The sequence below is a fragment of the Coturnix japonica genome, chromosome 2, assembly GCF_001577835.2.
Source record: "Coturnix japonica isolate 7356 chromosome 2, Coturnix japonica 2.1, whole genome shotgun sequence".
In the NCBI taxonomy this organism is placed as follows: domain Eukaryota; kingdom Metazoa; phylum Chordata; class Aves; order Galliformes; family Phasianidae; genus Coturnix; species Coturnix japonica.
In genome coordinates this window covers 131,653,249-131,675,785 of record NC_029517.1, presented here as the reverse complement: position 1 = coordinate 131,675,785, position 22,537 = coordinate 131,653,249, and the positions used below count along the sequence as shown (strand labels likewise).

The following is a 22,537-nucleotide window of genomic DNA, read 5'->3' as shown; positions in this document are numbered from 1 at the left end:
TAGGTTGAGTGAGCATTGTGAAGTGACCCTTGATAATATCAACTGGTTTGGGGTTGGGTTGGAAATTTGTGCATGTATATGCATATATATATATAATTATTTTTTTAAGAAGAGTATTTCCAGTCACCTGGCACCATAATCAGCAGTTAAGATTACATCATCTGCACGTAGATGTTGGCATACATCTGTATGTTAATGTGTAAGCTACCGTAATATTTAGTGGACATCATGGGTAGCACGCAGTTGCTTTTACACAAGTCTCTAGTGCAATTTCAGACACCTTACACAATCCTACTTGGCTACAATTATGGGTCCACATGGGCACAGCACTCCTGTATGGGCTCTACTCTCTCTTCTGTTCCCATGAAAATTGTTGGGGTGTTAAATGGCAGTAGGAGCCTGTGACAACCAAGTATTACCACTGGCAAATAGTATCAACTCAGACCAGAGAGTAATGCTTTCTAAAAGGAGAAATCTATCAGCTATTCATCCAAAAAGAGGGAGGTCACTCCAGAAGACCTCTGCTACTTCTACCTGCCCCATAGATATTTTTGGATGCTGTCAGGCATCCCAAATGACATGGGTCATTCGTATTTGGCAAATGAACTCTACCTTTGTGCTGTCATCTGCACTAGTGAAAAATTAACAGAGTAAAAATCCAAGAGGTAATCATAGCCAAAGTCAATGTAAGTGACCTCATGAGGTATGATTTAGTGGGCAAATAAATCCATCATTTTGAGTCAGTTATTGTTTCTTTTCTCTGAGCAGTATTCCTACTTGACTTTTTAAGCTAGCAAATCTGCATTAAATAGTAGCATGTCACTTAACTCAGTTTATATTTATATATATCACCTCTCACATACATTTGATGCACACGATGTTAACTGCATTCCTTGCCAATAAGCCATTCAGAGAAGCAGAATAACATTAAAGATCAGGAGAAAACAAAAGCAAGTCAATAATAACCTCAGTGGCAATTTCACGATGAGAAAGACACAGCCTTATTTGTGCCTGGGAGCTCTCATTGTTCTTATTATGAATGCTTTGGCATGAAAAGTGGATGTGACTTCTAATACAACACAATTTGTATCACTCTCTAGAACCAAATCTTCCTGAAATCTTTAAGCAGAGTTCCAACATTGCATTTTGAAGTGAGTTGCATGTTCTAAATAGCGCTGTGGATACATAACTGAATGATGGAGACAAGCACCTCTGCACTTCAGGTAGAGAAATGAAACCCCTGTTAACCACATTTCATACACTTCACATAGATAACATGCTAACATGGAGTGGGTCTGTGCTTCTGGGGATGAAAAGACAGAGAGTGCTCCCTTAGGAAGTCATCATAGTGGTAAGATTCTGACTTGTGAAGGATCAAATGGATGATGGTGATATTGACATTTGGTAGGACGTGTAGCATAGATCATATCTTGTCCTGAATGTCTGAATATTTGGAAAAGAATGAGAAACCCACAAAACGAGAAACACTGACACTCCAGTTGCACTAATGATTAGTCTCAGTACTTCAAAGAATAACAGTTTGCCTAATTGCTGCAGGTGATCAAAAGATATTTCATTCTCTGCAAGTCCTTGACATTGCATATCAAATCCTGCTACAGAGCTCATATGGATCTTAGTACCCCTTAGACAACACAGAACATTGTACTTTATAGCTCTTTACAACTCCCTGAAAGGAGGTAATGGTGAGGTGGGAGCCGGCCCCTTCTCCCACATAACTAGCAATATGATGAGAGGGAATGGCCTCAAGTTGTGTCAGGGGAAATTCAAGTTGGACGTTTGGAAAAAGTTCTCCTCCAAAAGAGCAGTCAGGCACTGCAATGGGCTTCAAAGGATGGTGGTGGAGTCACTATTCCATCGGGCGCTCAAGAAACATTTAGGTGTTGTACTAAGGGACGTGGATTTAGTGGGGAAATACTGGTGGAAGTTGGATTGGATGATCTTGGAGGTCTTTCTCAACTTCAGTGATTCTATGATTCTATGTTTCTATAGTTCTAAGGTTAAAGCAGGAAAAAATAAATATATTTATTTGAAGGTAGACTGTCATGTCAGATTGTGTTATTGTATAGGTGAACAAAAAAACTTACCTTGTTGTAGCAATATCTCAGGTGTTTTTATCATTCCTTCTCCCCCAGGTGAAGTGAAATTTCTATCCATCACCTAAAGTTGGATTCTCTACTGCTTATATTGCCTAAAGCAATTTGAGTGTCAGAGTTTCTGAAGTTTCCTCCACGTGCCACCTAGCCCCTGTCCCTTGGTGAGAACAGCAGACGTATGGCATGAAAGCTTCTAGGCCAGTTCAAATTAGCGTTGCCCAGACTTGCTTACCTCCTCCTCAAGGGCATTTCCTTCCTGTTTCCTGCCATTAGTGCTGCGTTCGTACCTGATTTAGCACACTCCTGGCCTCAGGCTCCTTGTCTCTGCTACAGCTGCCTGAAAACACATTTGTAAAACTCCTGAATGATACGTTGATGAATGAATGCATATTTTTGGTACATTTGATTTCTTTTCCAAAATAACTTTTGCAGGAAAGTACAAAGACATGGGGACCAGGCACTATAGCCAAGAAACTGTGTTCTGGAAAGGAATACAGGATCCTACAAAGGATTTTGACATCAGAGCAATCTCCTTCAGCCAAATAAGTCTTTGGGTGCATGAAGAATTAAGCAGAACTAAGGAAAGGTTTTAACTTCTGTGTACTGCAATCCCATATAAATCAAGTGGCTTGAAAAAATATTTAAAAGCATATAGTAACCACTTAGTGTACAAGAACTATGGAAACTGACTTAAGAGAAGATTTTGAGTAACTGATCATTACAAGGATGGGGCTGGTCTGATTCTTGCTGAGAAAAAAAAAATGGATATTAGTGCATTATATACATATATATTTACATGAGAGAAAGAAGTAGAAATAAGCTGTCAATTTGTTGAAAATCTCCACGCACTATTTTCTCTTTTATTACAATCTCTAGAATTTAGGAAAAATTATCACCAGAAATAACAGTGTACCTTCACTGACAAATTAAAACAAAGGCTCTACTATATTTTCACTAGCCAAACAAAACGGCATAAAACACTTCTCTGATCTTGTGTGAGTGTTTAGAGGTCTGAACACTGATATGGAAGAAAATCCTGCAAAGCAGAAGAGTGATGAAGATCTGGGACCTTTATGATGCCCCTGCCTGGGACTGAACATGTGGTTTGCATAGTCTGCATCAAATGACCATCAGTGACCCAAAAACTAGACCTCTTCCATTCCCAATCATGTGTTATGATGGAGGTTAATGTGACACTGAGGGAATGTTGGCTGATAGGCATGAAATAAACATATTGGAATCAGAAGGCTTAGTACTTCTGATATTCTCTGTTTCAGAGCAAGATAGTTCTAGAAGCAAGAAACCTTTCTTCTAAACCAGCCCCTTCCTCTGGAAATCACTTTGTCATATAACGAGAATAAAATGACTAATTCCATGGCTGAGGTCATGGCAAAATCCACTTTAATAAAAGGTAAATAATGATTAGAACAAACTCATTATCTCCATCACATACAGAGAGAAATTGCAGAAAGGAAAGGGGCTACTGAGAACGCAGACAGGGGCATGAGCTGGAGCTCCAGGCGTTCATAGCTGGTGCTTCCCCTGAGTGCCTATGCAACCTTTGGGGCCCAGAAGTGAGTGTATGTTCTTATTTACCATGTCCCCGTTTCTTCGATGCTGCAATGGCTGTCACGAAAAATGTTATTTCCATAGATGTAGGAGTGGACTGGGGTAAATCAGAGACAAATCCTGGATTTCTGTCCCTAGATCTATAGGTCTCTGGTTCTGACCTTCTCTGGTAAGAGAGAAGTACTTGAATATGCAACAGAAGTTTAGATTGCTATTTCCAGTGCCCTCATCTCCATCACTGCTGGGAAATGCCTTATTTTTGCTAGCTGCTATTTTAATCCCTTTCAGAAAGTTCGGAAGGAGAAGCGTCTCTACTAAGCCTGAGCAGTATGTACCTATTATGATTTCCTTTCTTATTCCTTACTCCTTCCCAGACATGGTGGGCTGAACACATGGTCAGCACAAGGTCTCTGAGCAGTGCTAACCTGCACGAATATTGTTCTCTCCACACTCTTCCAGCACAGCTGGGCTTACCTCCCTTGCATGCCTACATGCAGCCTCAGCCTCTCCAAAGGTAGCACTGTCATTCTGTATTTTTTGTTTGTTTGTTTTTTTTATTGCATCATAGATCAACTATTGGGAGTGACTCTGTATCAAAGATAGTTCATGTTTTCAGTGAAAAGTTTTATTTGGTAATTGAAACTAGTTTTTAAAGGAAAGAACAGAATCATAGAATCACAGAATCACCAAGGTTGGAAAAGACATAAAAGATCATCCAGTCCAACTGTTCACCTATTACCAATAGCTCCCACTAAACCATGTCCCTCAACACAACATCCAATTGTTCCTTGAACACCCCCAGGGTAGGGGACTCCACCACCTCCCTGGGCAGTCCATTCCAGTGCCTGACCACCCTTTCTAAGAAGTAATATTTCCTAAGGAGAATATATTCCCTTTTACTCTGCAATAAGCTGGGAGTAGCAAGTTCGTAGAAAAAATAAAACAGATATCAGGGTGGGAAGAGATGTTTCTTTACAGATTCCCACTGGGGGGCTGGAACTGGATGATAATTAAAGTCCTTTTCAACCCAAGCCTTTCTATGATTCTATAATTCTATGATTCCCACTTTCAACTAAGCAAAGCACAGGAACTGCTGGGTATCAGGAAGTTGCCCATGGGTTTCCACACATTTCCATGTCTCACCTCTTGAGCACATCCAGTTAACCTGGCAACCACAGAGCTTTATTCCATTTGCTGTTCATTAAACCCATCACCCAGCTGCTGTGTCTTTCTCCATCGCTTAAAAACTCAGAGGCATAAACAAAAGTATGTGTTAATAAAGCAAAGAAAGGAGCCTGTGGAATCATAGAATTCTTTGAGCTGGAAGCGACCTTTAATAGCCATCTAGTCCAACTCCCCTGCAATGAATAGGGACCCCTACAGCTACATCAGGGTGCTCACAGGTGTACATGAAGGGATATACCCTAAGAAATGTCACACTGTTATCAGTGGGGTAAGCGATTGCATCCCTCATCAAACAGAAGCTCTTGCTGCAGGAGCAGGGAGCAGGAAACACAGATCCCAGGCACTGTGCGGGTGAGGCTTTGCCCTTCACTTCAGGTCCTTGAGTTCAGCTGCAAACAACAGCAAGTGCAAGGGTGGGCAGATCTGAACTGAAGTTTCACACGACCTTCCTCCCTGAACCAAATCTGCTGACGTCCACCCGGCCCCAATCTGGGCACAAATCCAGAGCCTGCTTGTGAAAGTTTGTCCCCCTTCCAAACCACCCCAGCTGGAACCTCTGAGTTCCTGAACCTGATGCTCCTGCAGTAAGAACAGCCCTGGGCTGCGGTTCACCTTCATGCAAACAGCCTCCTTCTGCATAGCTTCCCAGTAACAACCCAATAACAACCCCAAAACTGCCCCCACTGCAGGTTGAATATTAAGAAAAATTTCTTCTCAGGTTTCCATATTAAGGGGATACCACTTATTTCTTAGAGTTAATAAAAAATGCTCCAGGAAATTCTGATCTATGCTCAGCCACTGGTGAGAAAGCTATTGATAAAAATAGGAAATAATGTAGGAAGAACTGGACAGACTCTGTATGAGGATTATCTCTAAACCAAATAGGTGTTTCAAATAAATAAAGGCAATAAAGGCCACTGCATCTAAACAGAGATACAGACAGTATTCTGCAGTATGAAAAGCCGTTATTGTCATTTTTATTCTGCAAAAAGATGAGAAAGAAGAGCTCAGACTCATAGACTAGCAAGTCAACATGATTAAAGTAATATACAAACATGAAGCAGTCAAAATAGAAATGCAATTAGGACAGTGAAGAAAGAAAAAAAAAAACACTGAATTGCACAATAACTTCACAAAATAGCATTTAAAATAGCAGTTTGGCCTCTCTCTAGTTAGAGGCTGGAAGGAAATGAGCTTAAAGAGCCCTGATAAGCGGATAACTGTATTATACCAATTCATTCCTCCCTCCAACACAGCTCCTTAATGGGATCCTTGAGCATTGGAGAGGGTTGGAGAAGTGGCTATCATCCCTCAGATAACAATTCAAATCCTCTTCTCAGTGAGATGTTTAATCCCAGATCTGTTCTAAGGACAGCAGGCCAAGAAAAGGGCTGGAGCAGCTGCCAAGCTGTGTTGCTTCCCTATCTACTCAGGAACATGTTGCCCAAAGAAGGTGTGGATGCTGCATCCCTGAAGGTCTTCAAGGCTAGGTTGGATGGGGCCCTGGGCAACACTAACTGGTGGGTGGCAACCAGCCAGGCAGGGAGTTGGAACTTGGTGTGCTTCAAGGTCCCTTCCAACCTAAGCCATTCTATGATTTCCTATGAGAAATTCAGTTTCTCGGACCACAGCTTTGTCCTTGGGAAGACTGGTCCAGCCTGGTGGCTTCCCAAGTATCAGTGACCAGATGGAAAGACCATCACAGTGCAGAAGGTGACACAAGTTAATTCCAACGCAAGTCCTCAACTGGTTAAATTTCTTGCAGACATAGCTGCTCACATAAATAGTGAAAGCCTGGATATTTATAATCCCTATTCACCAAAACACAGAAACAAGGAAGGTAGAAAAGTAATACTGACTCCATGTCACCCCTGAAGTTCAGCCCTGGGAGAAGGAAGGCATTCAGACAACAGCTCTTTCCAGCTGCTCATCCATTGCAAAGCATTGCAGCAGTAGGCCCTAAACGGTGGTGTGGACATCAGGGATGTGAATGCAGGGAAGGTGGAAGGTGAACATGGCAACAATCATGATATGAAACAAGGGGAAATAGAATAAAAGCTTCAGTTGGGTGGATAGATAACGAGAAAAAGGAGAGCTAAAATATCTTATGTATGGGAAGTTCTGCACTTTCAGAGCCTTTCCTTGGGGTCTTATCAGTGCTAACAGGACACTCCTGTCCACCAGGTTCTTAGCATTCTGATCTAGATGTAGGTGTCCCTGTTAATTGCATGGAGGACCTTCAATGGGTCAGGCTTAGATATTTTATTAATGATAAGCAATGGCATATTTATCAGCCTATGGCTCCAGCAAGAAACGAACAAACAGAAGCACGTACTTAAGCTATATGTCAGAGCAGGCAGTGCTGGCACTCAGAGGCACTTCCAGTCAGATCCAGACACTGATAAATCCTGACTTGGCCCTTAAAACTGAAGTGCCCAGCTTCAAAACCCACAGGAGAATGTGACATTTATAAATAATAACAGCAGCAGAAGCAGCAAAAACCTTGGCATCTTACCCTTGGCTTTCCGCTGTATTCCCAGTTTGCATTTCTCAGCCAACATTCACTTTTTTATGATGAAATCTGAGAATACTGTATGTTAGAGGATCCCAGGATCTGGATGTTTCAGGGAAAACCTCAAATATTGCAAAACTAACCCCAAAAAAATGGCATGACTTGACAGCAGTGTTGTGCCTGACATCTTTATGAAGCAAGCTTATATGTATTTCTTCCATTTACCTAAGAAAATTTACTGAATATCTGTCTTTCCCAGCAACTAAGTGACTTTTAGGCACATTTAGTTTTATGTTTTTCTCAGTTTATTCTTTTTCTTCTTTTTTTTTTTTCCCCTGAAAAGGCAAGCTGAACGTGTTGCAATGCACTCAGGACAAATGGAGAAGCAAATTGCAGATGAAGTTCTGGCTTCCATCCCCATCTCTATCCCTTCCTAAAATCCTCCGCCTCAGTTTCTCTGTGTGTACAAGACACTAAAAATAACATCTTTCCTCCCAGAGGGAGGACTGTGGAATAATTAAACTAATGTTTGCAGAGTGTCGACAAGCACTAATTACTATCATTATGCCGGAGAGGAACAGTTGGGGTTTGCTTTGGTCCTAATGGTGCTTGTTTTCAGGGGCTCAATGATCCACTGCGTCAATGAGCCACTGATGGGGCTGTAAGTGGCTCCCCTGGGCTCTGCAACACATCCTGACAATATAAACACCAACAAGTTAATGTAGCACACCAGCAGCCTCCGGGACAGCAACGGTTCAGGCCTCAGTGCTGAGGATGAGCAAAATACTGTTATTCCCATTACTTGAGGCTGATAAAGAGCCCAGGCCACACTGCCCATCTCCATTCACCATTTTATTTGTTTGATCCTTTCTTTCAAACCTATGTAGCTTGCTCCAAAAGTAATGCCTCCCATTTGTTTCCATGGAAATATAACAGTTATAAAGAACACAATAACACTATTTGATGGGGGGGGAGAAGCCCCACAACATTATCTTTCAACATGGCTGCCACCACTGTCTGTACATTTTCACCAGCAATAAACATGAGCCTGAATGTTGGGCTCATAAAATCTGCACCAGTGGAGGTGACCCACTATTTCACAGCTGTTATGACAGTGCAATTGATGAAATACACCACCCACCACTTCACAGTACTCAGATCCACTGTTTGGACTCCATAAACACTGACCAAGTGCCAATGAACGTCAACGAGCTCCATTTTTGCCACATGGAGGAATTCTATTCCACATCTTTGCTTCAGATGCACTTCCATGTCAGATGCTAGTTTATCAGGCAGCTCCTCTTCTGCCATCTGTTGCACGGCAACAAAATGTAATGGAATACTGGTGGGAAGATCTAACTTCTACTGTCATACCACCAACATCTGCCTCCAAAGTTGTGGGCCAATATCATGAAATAGGAGGCATAAAGTAATGTAAAGTAATTCTTTTGTTTGTTTACTTAATAGAAAAACAACGTTTTCATCTCTTATGATTTTGCCAGTTACTAATACCCAGTACAGATAACTATACAGATAACTTTGCCTGCTGTAGGGAATCAGCTGATGATCTCTCTAAACTCAATGACCTCTGGAGGTCTCTTCCAACCCCTATGATTCTGTGTGTGATAAGGAAATAAGGAAAACATTTTATATGATAAGGGTAGTGAGACACTGGAAGAGGTTGCCCAGAGAGGTGGTGGATGCTCCATCCTTGGAGACATCAAGGTCAATCTAGATGAGGCTCTGAGCACCCTGATGTAGCTGTAGGCATCCCTGTTCACTGCAGGGGAGTTGGACTGTATGGCTTTTAAGGGTCCCTTCAAACTTAAATGGTTCTATCATTCTATAATTACGGATGTGTGGTGGTGGTCCAGTGGGAAAAAGGGGAGAAGAGTCAAGTTGATCCTGTGAGGCACCCACTGAGGGTGGGTAATGGTTACCTCTTATGCTCTGTGCCCTATCAGGGTAGCAGGGGAGGGTCCCAGCAGGATGGCAGCTGTGCAGAGCAATGCCTCAGCTCCATAGTAAATCTGAATGTGAATTGTTGTGATCCATCTCCTGCTGCTTGTAAGCAAAATGTTCTCCTTTCTCCTGTGAAGAATGTGTCTTTAAGAGCTAGGTGGACTTGATCCTTCTGTTTACTCCAAAGCCCCTACAATTAATAGGACTAAGCTGAAAGAAACCAGCTTGTGTTACCCCAATGTGACATTAGATGTCACCCATGCACTGCATTTCCTGTATGTCCCACTGTCTTGGTCCCCACATTGGAGAGCTGCAGACAGACCATTCCCCCCTCACATTGGAAGACTGACTTCAAGTGATTCAGGTTGGGGGGGACCTCAAAAGGTCACCGAATCCATGCACCTGGAGATGGCCCTAACAGAGATGTGCTGACAGCCCAAGATCTGAAACCTCAACCTGGAAGCAGTGGGATGGGAGAGGGGTATCTCATGCCCCCATGTCTTGGGGTGCAGTGGGAGGTAACCCTGCAGAGCAAGGAGCTGGGGCCACAGGATGATCCACAGCACAGATATTTAACTCTCAGTGTAGCCCATGATCCACATCAGCTAGCACTGCTCATGCTTAAGGAAGGGGAAATGACTTCAAACTAAAACAGGGGTGACTTATATTGGATATAAGGAAAATGCTTTTTACAATGAAGGTAGTAGGGCCTTGGAACAGGTTGCCGGGAGACATGGTGGACTCCCCATCCCTGGGGATATCCAAGGGCAGGCTGGACAGGACTCTGAGCAACCTGATCTATCTGTAGGTGTTCCTGTTCATAGCAGGGGGCTGGACTAGTTAACCTTTTAAAGTCCCTTCCAACTCAAACGGTTCTATGATTCTATGATCCTCTGGAGGGAACTGAAGGGTTTTCAGACTAGTCCCAAGTTGGAAATACACCTAATTCAGCATGAATCATGTACCTAATGCATATTTATGGTATCAGCTGTACTCTTCTAGGGAATAGGTCATTAAATGGGACCTTGGCCAGCAATTACAGAGGGATCACCCTTACTTGTAAAACAAGCAGGCTGCTCTGCAAAACCAGGACTGAGCAGCCTTGGGCTGAAAACCTCAGTGCTGTTGGGCTATTGGGTGGAAAAGGATAGGCATCCTCCTGGCACTGCAGAGGAGCAAAGGAGGGCAACCACATGAAAGCCCATGGAAATCCCCTTCCACATTCCCAGCAGTGGTGTTTCCTCTCTCACAAGAGCATGCATTTGTGGCAGGGAGGAGAGAGGCACTTTGGGGAATGTGTTTACAGAGCTCATGCCAAACCACAGGAAGTCCCAGCTCCTGGGGATGAAGAGCAGGAAGAGGAGGAAGAGGAAGAGGCCAAGGCTCTGTCAACTCCTCTCCACCACTGCTGGCAAACAAAAGCCAGAGCACAGCTCTGCTGTTATGCAGAGACATGAGAGATACAGCTGGGGCTGTATCCTTCTCTCCTGGATGTTTTATCTCACAGTAGATCAGAGGATTAAGTCTGCCAGAAAAGGGAGAGGAAAGCATCTGAGAAATACATTGCTCTTCCATCCATAAGAGGGTGGCTTTGCTTGGACACCAGAGCTTCTGGATCTGGCAGCCAAGGGCAGACCTTTACCAGTAAGACACAACATCTCACAGTCCAGAAAGCTGATCAGAGGGCGCTGAGCACCCCTATCAAGTATTATGGAGCATTAAAGAGCTCTTGGGACCAGGCACCGTGGGGCTCTACTTTACTGTTAGCCCTCGAGCAGCATTTGGGCAGTAGACTCATGGCACAGTGAGTTCTTCGTATTCCTTCTCAGAGTGCAGCCCTGGGTGGCCTTGTTGAATTGTTGGCAAAGACTATGTGCTCATAGTATCCAAAGAGAAGCACTTCTCTATGTTCAGCAGAGTAGTACTCTGAATGGTTTCTCCCTGTTCTCATATTTGACTTGCTCAGTGAGGACAGATACTCCACACCCTGATTTATCTGTTCACATCTGCAGGGGCACAGACAGGCAGAAAAACAACGCACCTACTGAAATATTGCCTCATACTTCTCAAAGCCATTAGGAACTGCAAATTAATCTGTAACGGACTGAATTTAAGAGATAAAGAAAAAAATATATATAACTTCATTTTGCTGGACATGCTATTTCAGAATGAATAATACAGCTCTGTTTTAATAGCCATTAAACAGACAGACTCAATAAAAGAGCGAAAATCCCCAAGAGATTTCAGCTGACAATGAACATCCCACTGAAAATAGCCAAGAGTTACACTGATGTTGCCACTGCGCTGAAGTCTATGCAATTAGTAGTTCTCTGCACTCCTTTTTGGCAGTGAGTTTAGCCAATCCCAAATGTTCATAGTGAGTTAAAAGTTACTGCAACACCCCACAGCCAAAAACTTTGCTCAGGCTCTCATATCCTGCAGCATTCTTAATCATTAATTACCTGTATATGATGCTGGTTCCCAGAAGAATGGCCTTTCCTATTAGCTGAGCAATATTTAACCTCATTTCTTTTTTTGTTTGTTTGTTTGTTTTGGGTTTGTTTTTTGTTTTTTTGTTTACAACAGACTTCACGATGACCACTGTGTTCTCCATTCTGTATCTGTGCAGTTAGATGCTTCTGCCTCATTCCACCCTGCATGTCTCCTGCCTATAGCTCACTCTGCTTTTCCTAGCCTAGTTCTCCACTGATCTGAAGCCACCCTACATTCCAGTTTCACGGACATGGTGATGATGGGTTGACAGTTGGACTAAATCATGGAATCATAGAACATCCAGAGTTGGAATGGACTCATAAGGATCATCAAGTCCAACTCCTAATGATATTAGAGGTCTTTTTCATTCCTAAAGTTTCTGATTTTATAATCCTCCAGTGACATCTTCAGTCCTTCCTGACTGTTCTGCAGTTCAAAAAGCCTCCTCTGTAGTCATTCATCCACCCTGTAGAAGCATGCTAAATCTTCACCTTCCTCTCTTGGAGGCCACTTTAACAAGCATGAGTCATGTGCTTTAGATATCTGAGGAGAATATCAGTGATGAAAGCCTTGCTGGAGCCAAGACAAGTGGCATTTGCTCTCTCCTTTCCAGAAAGACTCTCACAGAAATAATTCAATGTCTCTGAAAGTTTCTTCTGACAAGACACATATTTGTGGTACTTAATATATATTTGTAAAGAGGACATTTTACTGCTTGTCCCAGCCCTTGCTTCTTCTTTGTAGGACTGCATATGTTATGGAATATTGGCATAGGATGCCCAAGGATGTGTTGGAGTCACCATTCCTGGAGGTGTTCAAGAAAAGGGGAGATGTGGCACTGAGGGACGTGGTTTAGTGGGCATGGTGAGGATGGATCAACAACTGGACTGGATGATCTTAAAGGTCTTTTCCAACCTTAATGATCTGATGATTCTATAATCCTGTCTCCTTTATTTCACCTATTGGCTCTGTTAATCCCATTTTACTGTGGTTGTATACTTTGTCTTAATGGCATTCTGTATCTTGATCTCTGATGCTCAGCATGAAACAGTCCTGATACTAGGAAAAAAAAAAAAAAAAAAAAACCACCATACAAAATCCTGTGTGAAACTATGCTAAATTTTACCACTGTCTCCATTAAGCACTGGGGTCTCAGTCCATCAGACCCTAAGAAAACGTTAGGTACACAAGTACAAGGTACACAACTTCACTACTGGCCACATAGTTTTTTGTTCTGGCCCATAACATTGTCAAATCTAAATGTTTTCACTCATGGGTTAAAAAAATACTTAGTGATGCTTATCTATTCCAGGGAAATAGAACTGATAATTTGATTCAGACCTGTGAAGTGGATTCACATATGACAAATATCTTCCAAGTCTCAAAAGAAAAATACATGAGCCAAACAAGGGGAAATGGCTTCATACTAAAATAGGGGAGATTCAGATTGGATATAAGAAAAAATGTGTTTTACAATAAGGGTAGTGAAGCATTGGAACACATTGCCCAGGAGGTGGTGGATGCTCTAACACTGGAGACATTCAAGGGCAGGCTGGATGGGGCTCTGAGCAAACTGATCTATCTGTAGGTGTTCCTGTTCAATTGCAGGGGAGTTGGACTAGATGTCCTCTGAAGGTCCTTTCCAACTCAAACAATTCTATGATTCTATGAAACCTTGGCTTCATGTTCCCTAACCAGGGTCATACTCTTGTTCTCTTGGAAGACCTGTGCTAAGCTGGCATCAAGGGGATTTCAAACACACTCGACTGAAGCACTGACATTTAAAAGCTGGCTCCCTAGGGCCCTTATATAACCCAAGGAGAGGCAGAACATCACTCCTGGAGCTTCTTTAGGGATCTCTAAGATAGCAAGCACGAATGCCAGCTTCCCTGGTATTGTTTCTTTTTTTTTTTTTCTCCACTGCTTTGGGGCAAATTGCTCTCAGTCACGACAAGAAGGAATCAAAGCTTGCATTCCACCCACTGCTCAGCTCTTCTGCAGAGAGATAAAATTCATCCCAAAGTCAGTCCCTCAGTGCCAGAAAATGGAAAGGATCCAATGCAAACAGCAGGACAGATCAGCCAGCCAGCACCAGCCCTCTCTGTCCATCCACATTCCCTCCAAAATGAAATGTAAGCAACTCCCAGAGGTCTCTCCTGCTCTTAGCATGTCTTTACAATTATAAATTATCCCAAGACTATCTCTGTCCCCTGTGCTGCTGTATTTACCTCCTCTGTGTTTGCTGGGGGGATTAATTGCTGCTGCATTGGCTGCACTGAAGAATAAAAGCTTGGGACATAGCAAAATCCTAATTACCACCATAATTCACTGGTAGCAAGAGGTGATAAATTTAAAGCCAAATATGTGAAGAAACGTTTTTTTCTTTTAACAGTCCACAAATCTGCAATTAACCAGCATGGAGCACTGCTGGGAAGGGCATCAAGACAAATAGGACCAGCCACTCAAAAGACCCACAGAAAGAAGGGCTATTAGAGTTGCACTGGGTAGGACAGCAATGCCCAAGGCATCATCCAGATACTTCTTGCTTTTACCACATCCCAGCATGATGTCTGACAGTGCCTGGCTGCAGCATCCATCTTAACCCTGATATCTTCCTGCCCCATGCAGTCAGATGGTCTGTATAAACTAATGGGGCATCACCAAGATGAGAGAGGCTACAGAGGTGCCAGTTTATGTGATTCTGCACTTGAAAGAGGACAATCCCCACATTCAACCTCCTTCTCTGGTGTAATGCGTGTTCCACATGAAGTGTGAAGGCAGTAATGTCAGAAAGGAGCTCAATGGAATTATCATAGACTCATCATTCTCCCTGATAGGACAAAGGGAAATAGTTTCAAATTAGAATGGGAGATTTAGAGTAGATATAAGTAAAAAGTGTTTTACAGTAAGGATAGTGAGGCACTGAAACTTGTTGCCCAGAGATGTGGTGGATGCCCCATCCCTGGAGAAGTTAAAGGGCTGGATGGGGCTCTGAAGCACCCTGATCTAGCCATAGGTGTTTCTGTCCATTGCATGGGAGCTGAACTAGATGTTCTTTAAAAGTCCCTTCTAATTCAAATGATTCCATGATTCTGTGGTCATCAACAGAAAACCTTCTGGTTTGCAGAATTTACCCTCATCATCCTCATCCATGATGGGAACAAGCAGTAAATACGTTTCTCACCATCTCTAGGCTGGAGCACAGTAAAGCTCCATGGGATTTCTGGAAGCTTCTGGACACCAGAATCGCTGTCATTCTGGTGCTATGGGACTGCCATGCACCCAGAAATGTGGACCCAGAGGCTCAGATGAGATACTAGAAGAGCTCTACAGCCCTGAGTGGGCCTGGGCTGGAAATCTGAGAAGCTTTCTCATGAGATTTCCCCTCTCCCTCCTGGTTCTGTTCAAGCTGGAAACACCATGAGAATTACTTTCCTCCTCACATTTCAGCAGTTTTGCTTCCGGGCCTGGGCTAAACAAGGAAGTGCAGAGGCGTGGGAACTGAAGGGAGACACAAACATATGAGAGCATGGGCTGAGCTGCTCCAAATCTCTGTATGCAATTCATTGCTTCCATGGTGGCAGTTCTGCCAAAGTAACTTCTCCATCTGGATGGTACCTTCAGATGGAGATGGCTTTGTCAGACTTCCCTGTAGGCCAGATTGCATTCAGACAACAAAGCAGCCCCAAAAATAGCTTCTAAAATTGTACCAGTGCCAAATGCTTTGTTCATACTCACATCCAGAATTTTGATGCATTTTGAAGACATATCAGCCCACGGACTGCAGAGCACATGGACATGAAGACCAAACCTCCAGAGAACCTCCTTCACTGCCTAACATGAGACACAGTAAAGAGCTTAATTTCTTGACTTAGTATCTCAGAACTCCAAAACCAGGGAGCATTTCAGGTGAGTAAAGTTAAGCTTCCAATGTAGAGAACCACAAACTATTGGCAGTTCAGGAAGGGGTTGACCTTCTCTTCCAGAATCCAAATTATTTCACTGTCATTTGTCTTCAGCACCCACAAACCAAACAAGGTGTGCTCACAGAAGCACGTATGGTATGTAGGGATGAATAATGATCTTCTCATCCCTTACGTATGTCAGGATAAAGTTCAGCCATCACCACAGGCTAACCCATAATGTAGGTTTAGACCAAACACGCAGTATCTCAAAGCTACAAAGAATGAGGAAATGGGAAGGAGCTGTTCCCACCCCAACTGACTTGCAATTTAAGGCATTGCTCTTTCCCACAAGCTGCCACCAGATTGGCATGAAAATCTCTTTAGGATTAGGAGGATCTGTTCAGTAGCTCAAAGGTTAATTGGAGCAACACCAGAGTTACAAGTAGAAAGACAGGGACAACTTGTCAGTAGGACAAGAAGTAATGGCCTTAAGTTGTGCCAGGGGAGGTTCAGTTTGAATATTAGGAAACATTTCTTCCCAGAAAGAGTAGTATTGCATTGGAACAGGCTGTCCAGGTAAGTGTGGTGATACTGTTCCTGCAGGTGTTAGAAGGGTAGATGTGGCACTGAGGGACATGGTTTAGTGGACATGGTAGTGATGAGTTGGACTAGATGAACTTAGTGTTCTTTTCCAGCCTTAGTGGTTCTGTGATGAACTTCTAGCATTAAGGTCATGGAGCTCCTGAGCACAACGCTCTGGAGCATTTACCAATATTTACTTACTGCTTTACTAATAGCTACTATAGCATGGTTTCTCTGTGTTCTTAGCTCACACAAGGTCCAATGGTCCTCCCTCTCTGCCTGTTAGAAGAAGCAAGAGAGGTAGAGACATGGCCATGAGCCATCCTGTGACTCTGATCTTTTCCAGCTCCCTCCTATCTGCCCTTCCTAAGGTATTTTTCCCCATCACAGTCTGGCACATCTATTTCATATCTGAAATTCAGGGGATTGTCACATATCTCAGGGAATGAGAAACAGATTCCCACTGGGTAAGGCAGGTCCCAGAGCAGTGTGGCGTCAATGGCATGTCCTTGAAGTTCAGAGGAGAAGGACCCAGCTGCTTATTAAAGCTACTTCTCAGCTGGTGATTTCTAGGGATAACCTAACCAGGGAATTCTAGGGAAAACTTCAGAAAAAAAGGTTCAGCAATGCACTGTGAGAATAAAATGCCCCAGCCTTGCAGCTCACCAGGAGGCAACGCTGCTCATAACACAATAAACCACATGTTCCACTGGACACAGATTCAAAACCTGAGGAAACACACAGGAAAGTCTCTATGCCCTTTTATCAAAATGGTCTCTCTTTCATGGATGGGCATTAGAAACCTGGTCACAGCCTCCTGTGCTGGGGTGAAATATACAATGTCTCCATGTCTACCTTTCAGCCCCATTTCTCCACAGTTCTAGGATTTCCTTACATTACTGATACTTTACCCCTCAGTACTTCTATTAATTCAGAGATGCCTTGTCTTGGAGAACAGGAAAGAGCAAGATGGAAGAACAAGGTAAGGACACAGCTGCTCCTCCAGAAGACAAGCACATGCTCAGTGGCCACCTTGATCATACGTGGCATAGTCCTGCCAGTAATGGATCAGAAATGAATCAACAGAACAGTGCTTCACCTTTACACTGCAAGGAAAAAGAGTCAGGGATGAGGGTAAGTCATGACATCAGAACTGCATCACTCAACGTGGTCAGTGTGTCATTGCACTGTGTGACTGACCACTTGAGTCACACCAGTGGAATTCATCTCACTTAAATTTATACACCTAAAATGCAGACTTGTATGCCTGGCCATGCAACTTCATCTTATTTTATAGCCTGTGATTCATCTGACCTCTCTCAGATGCTGCTACAGACTGAATCACACTCTCGTTCCTCTTATTTCTCTGCATCGGAAATAAAGAGAGCCAACAACGACTGGTTCATCTGAAGTCAGACAGCTCTCTGTCAGATGCTGAAATAAGAGCAAAGGAATCCCACTCTGGGCATTGTCATTTCTCCCTAATTGAAGGGCTTAAAACTTTCAAAGCAGGAGGACAATGACAGTTGGATTTGCGGTTGGGTTTTTCATGCCAACATTCAGACATCGTTACTCGCCTGCCAGCTTGCTCAGCTTAATTCATGGGAATGTCTAGAAACAGGAACCCCTGGAGCACAGCAAAAAACGAGCCCAGCTCTGGCATTTGTGTGAGCAACTAGTTCTTTGTTATTTGAGCAATCCAAGCATTGTGCAGCAAATACATGCACCAGACGGACTGCAAAGAAAGACCCACAAGCATACCTCCATACAGAAGTTTATCTGCAGCATTCCAGGTGCAAGGGCACAGTAGCCAGCAAAGAGCATGGGGCTTGTTTGTAGAGCTTAGAATGTGTAAGAAATCGGCTGCCAAAGTTCAAGAAGTGCTTGGGTATTGATCTCAGACACAGAGTCTGAATTTGGGCTGGTCCTGTGTGGAATCAGTTGGACTCAATGATTCTTGTGGGTACCTTCCAACTCAGAATATTCTATGACTTATGATTCTATGATTCTATGAGTAAGGTGCAAATTCTGTAGAGGACAGGAGTTTGCTGGAAGTGGGAGTGATAGGAAAACAACATGAGTAGGTAAAATTATTCATCAGTCCACAGAGGTTTGATCCCTGGGGATATGAGGTTTCTCATTTCCTTAGGAGATGGATCAGAGGAGGTTCAGGTTGGATATTAGGAAAACATTCTTCTCAGAAAGAGTGGTGAGGCACTGAGACAGGCTGCCAAGGGAAGTGGTGCAGTCACCATCCCTGGAGGTGTTCAGGAAGCATGGAAATGTGGCACTTAGGGACATGCTTTAGTAGTATGGTAGTCATGTTTGATGATTGGACTTGATGCTCTTAGAGGTCCTTCCCAACTTTAAAGATTCTATAGATCACATATGACTATAAATTAGGGCATTATCTTTCCTCTTCCTGCACTGAGAAGTGTTGCTAGCAGAGCAAGGAGGAAAGGAAAAGACTTGGGCTGTGCCCACAGGCTGCACTCAGACCCCATGGGGCTACAGCAGAGCACTGCAGAAGGAAGTCTCCTGGCAAGGTTGTATAGCAGCTGTCTGCAGAAATGAATCCAGGAGCAGCATCCTCCTGGGATGGGCCAGGAGGATCTTGTGTTGACTGACTGCCCTTCCTGAGTTTGGAAGGAAATTAATCTCCCACCATGAGCTCCAGTTTATTTTTACATTGCAAGTTGGCCCAAAGGGGAAAAAAAAGAAAAAAAAAAAAAAAATCATAAAAAAAAAATCTATTCCCTAAAAGGAATCACAAATTTCACAGCAAACTAAGGAGATTAGTCAAATCTCTGTGACCGTCAGCAGTCACACTTAGGTCAAAGCCTGGCATAACTCAGTCTCTGTGAGAATAGAGGAGTGGTTCAGACTGCCCAGCTCTGCAAGCCTCTCTGACAGGTCCCTCTTGCAGTATCTGGAGGGAAATATCCCTTTTGCTGCCCTGGAGAGGAGAGGCAGTCAGCCTGTCCTGGAGTGCAGACAGCAAAAGGGAACGTTATCTCTTGCAGATACCAGAGTGAGACCTTCCAAGCTGGGAAGCAGGAGGGGGACCAATTTCCCAGGCTAGGAGACATCAAAGGCTGTGTGAAACCTTCTGAAAATGCTCACCCTGAATTTCTCATGGCTGGTTGGGCATGTGGGATAACTCTCCATAGGGTCAGGGAAATGGAGAAAGTAAGAGCTGTTGGGTTCTGATTCACCTCTTGCTCTATGGGAGAAAACGAAGAGAATTTAGTTCAGTAGCTATAATTAAATATGCCACCCGTAGGTTTGATTTTGCACAGAAGCCAGCTCAGGTTAGCTAACCGAGGGCCCTTTTTGGATGAAGTCATTTCCATGCCCTGACTAACACATCTGTGCTGTTAGGCTCACAAGACATCAGCCTTCTGAACCACACATCAGATTTCATCCTGGAGATCAGTAACACTCAGGAGCTATTGTACCATTGCAATGCACATATCAAGAAGAGAGATGCTGGAGAAGGAAACCAAGGACAATTTCTTTGATTGCTCTAAGGAGAAATAGGCCTTTCAGCTCATGATCAGTGATTTAAAAAGAACTGTAAACCTTTAGCTCCGAGGAATGAGCTCCCTGATAGAAACTGAAGCGACAGTCTCCTTCCCTGTTATATGAACACAGACAGTGTTGTTTTAAACTGTATCATGAAGCCAAATAGGATGGGAAAGCCCATGGTGCCTGCCTTCTACAGCAGAGAGGCCAGAAGCTTTTTGCAATTGTTTCCCTTTCCCTGATAGAGTTGCTGGTGTGGTTTTGAGATGAAATCAGCATTTTCTGCAATTCTTAGCTCTCCTCACAGGGCAGCTTGGTCTCTAGTCTGTCATTTGAACCCTTTCAGTAGTAGCAGCCCTGAGGTTTCCAAAATTATGAGTCAAGCATGGGGAAATCCTTACACTGATTTAGAAACAAGAAGATTAAAAACAAAACATCAAAAGAAAAACCAAAGATGGGAACTTTCAAGTTGTTTCTGATCTTTGAGCCTTTAATGTTGAGAGTGGAACAGTCTCATTGTGGTGTTTCTGGTCACCATCACACCTGCAATTCCAGATGCAGTTTCTATTCTACATTTTCAGCCCTTGGTATTTGCTTCTGACCCAGTGAGAGCTTTCCTGCTGGAAAAAGGAAAGACCAGTGAAGATGATTTCAGCGTCACTGATGTCAAAGCACAGCATGCATACAGAAGAAGACAGTCAGGTCCTGTTTCTAACAGCAGACATTGTGGAGGGCCCTGAAAGACCTCTCTGATCAGGTTCCCAGAGTGATTAGTACTGATAGAGCAAGCAGGAAGATATGCCACTCCCAGAAAGTTTACATCTACGAGGCAGAACACAAAAGGAAAAACGTGGCCCTTGCCTCTACAAGTGGAAAAAGCAGATCCATAAGGATGGAGTAAGCTGAGATCCACCACCACTGGTCTGTGGGATGGTCAGAACAACAGAGCTGGAGCATCAGAGTTGCACAGCTGACTCAAACATGGGCATGCTCTGCCCGCACCCAGAGCACCTCTTATTCCCAAGGGTCAGAGCAATGCTTGCGCAGCACCACAGCCAACCACCAAAGCCAGTCAGACCTGCTCTGTCCAGCCCCAAAATATCTCTTCTCTTGGTCCCTTGCAAGGTCATGTTGCTCCAAGCTCAAGTTTGCAGCCCTGTGCCTATAATCCACACAAAGAGGACACGAGCTCTGCGCTGTTTGACCAATTGATTGCCACTTGTTTCCAGGAATGCTGTTAAAGTGTCTCACAAAGTGCATGTTTTTGTTATTTGTTTCTGGTGCAGATGGTCTCTTCCAGTCCAAAATGCTCACGATCCTATGATAAAAGCTTACTTTGATCTTTTTTTCAAGAAGTGAGAACTTAGAGGAATGACTGAGGAACCTGCAATGGCCTGACCTCAGAGACAGAAATGCAAAAGTGGAAACGCAAGTGAGAAAAGCAAAATCTTCAAAATCTTTGATCCAGATGGAGGGTCAAAATCAAAGTTGTGCCTTCTTGGCCGATCAGCCTACATCAAGGCTGACTTTGGTTCTGGATCCACAGAAATAATCATAGAATGGCTTACATGGGAGGGGAACTGAAAGACCATCTGGTTCTACTCCTCTGCCATGGGCAGGGTTGCCAGCCACTAGATCAGGCTGCCCAGGATCCCATCCAACCTGGTCTTGAATGCCTCCAGGGATAATAATAATAATAATAATACAATATTATTCCAACCTCAAAGTGCTGCTATTATTATATATTATTATACAATATTGAGATGACCAAAAGCATGAGTTGGACTTTGCACCCCAGTGGGTTCAGAGGTTGCATGACCTTTTGAATCTGATGATCTCACCAGTCTGATATTTGTTCTCATGCACTTCTCCACACTCCGTTCCATCTCCCTCCCCCCTCCACCCACCAAAAAAACCCCAACCCTAACTAGAAACACACATTTCAAAGTAACATTTTCCAGACCACATTGCAAAAGGTAAAGTGGGACAAACTTTTTCAGCACAGCTTTAGCAGATCCTCCTTGCTCTTACCTGGCCCCATGTTGTCTGTGCCCCGACAGATTCCTCCAGCAATCTCCAGCTCCTGTCGACTTCGCCTTTTTGTGGTGTTTGCTTCTTTGTCCTTCTTAAATAAACCATTGGCAGTTACTATGGTAACACACCTCATTCTTTCTCCCTCCTCCCTAAAAAGTCTACTTCTATTTAACAGGCTTTTAAAAAGACTATTTATACTTTCTTTTGTTATCCTGCCCCTGCTCCCTTGCAGCCAGACAAGGGCAGGCAGGGAGAAGTGCATGCACGAGCTGATGTTACTAATAATGGCTATAAACACCAGAACGAGCCACAGGGATCTAAGCTGTGACCTTCATCAAGAGATGTTCTGCGTCCCAGATGAACAAAAAGAAAACCTGAGCCATGGCACACAGTGAAGAGTGGCTGGAAAGGGCCATCCCCACCTTTCACAAAGGGCCATGAATCCCCAGTAAAGCATCATGTGAAAAGCAGTCATGCTGTCACTGCAGGCAGCTTCCACCTTTCATCCATCCTCAATGTCAGACGTGTGTCTGCTCTGCTGGTAATTGGATAAAAAGAAGAGCCGTGCTCCTTTTTGTTTCCTGTGAGAAAGACAGGCTGCCTTCTTCTCTCTGCTTTTTCATCTTAAATCTCAGGGCCATTAGCAAGTGTCAGGG

General features: G+C 43.6%; 1 long non-coding RNA gene across 1 annotated transcript in view; it reads right to left on the bottom strand.

The window, feature by feature from the left end:
• LOC107310580 overlaps positions 1–22,117 on the bottom strand; it is a 68,268-nt gene extending 46,151 nt beyond the window's left edge. The window contains exon 1 of the long non-coding RNA XR_001553644.2: positions 21,879–22,117. This is a non-coding gene — a long non-coding RNA (uncharacterized LOC107310580). The remainder of the gene's footprint in view (positions 1–21,878) is intronic.
• Between the last annotated feature and the right edge of the window lie 420 nt (positions 22,118–22,537).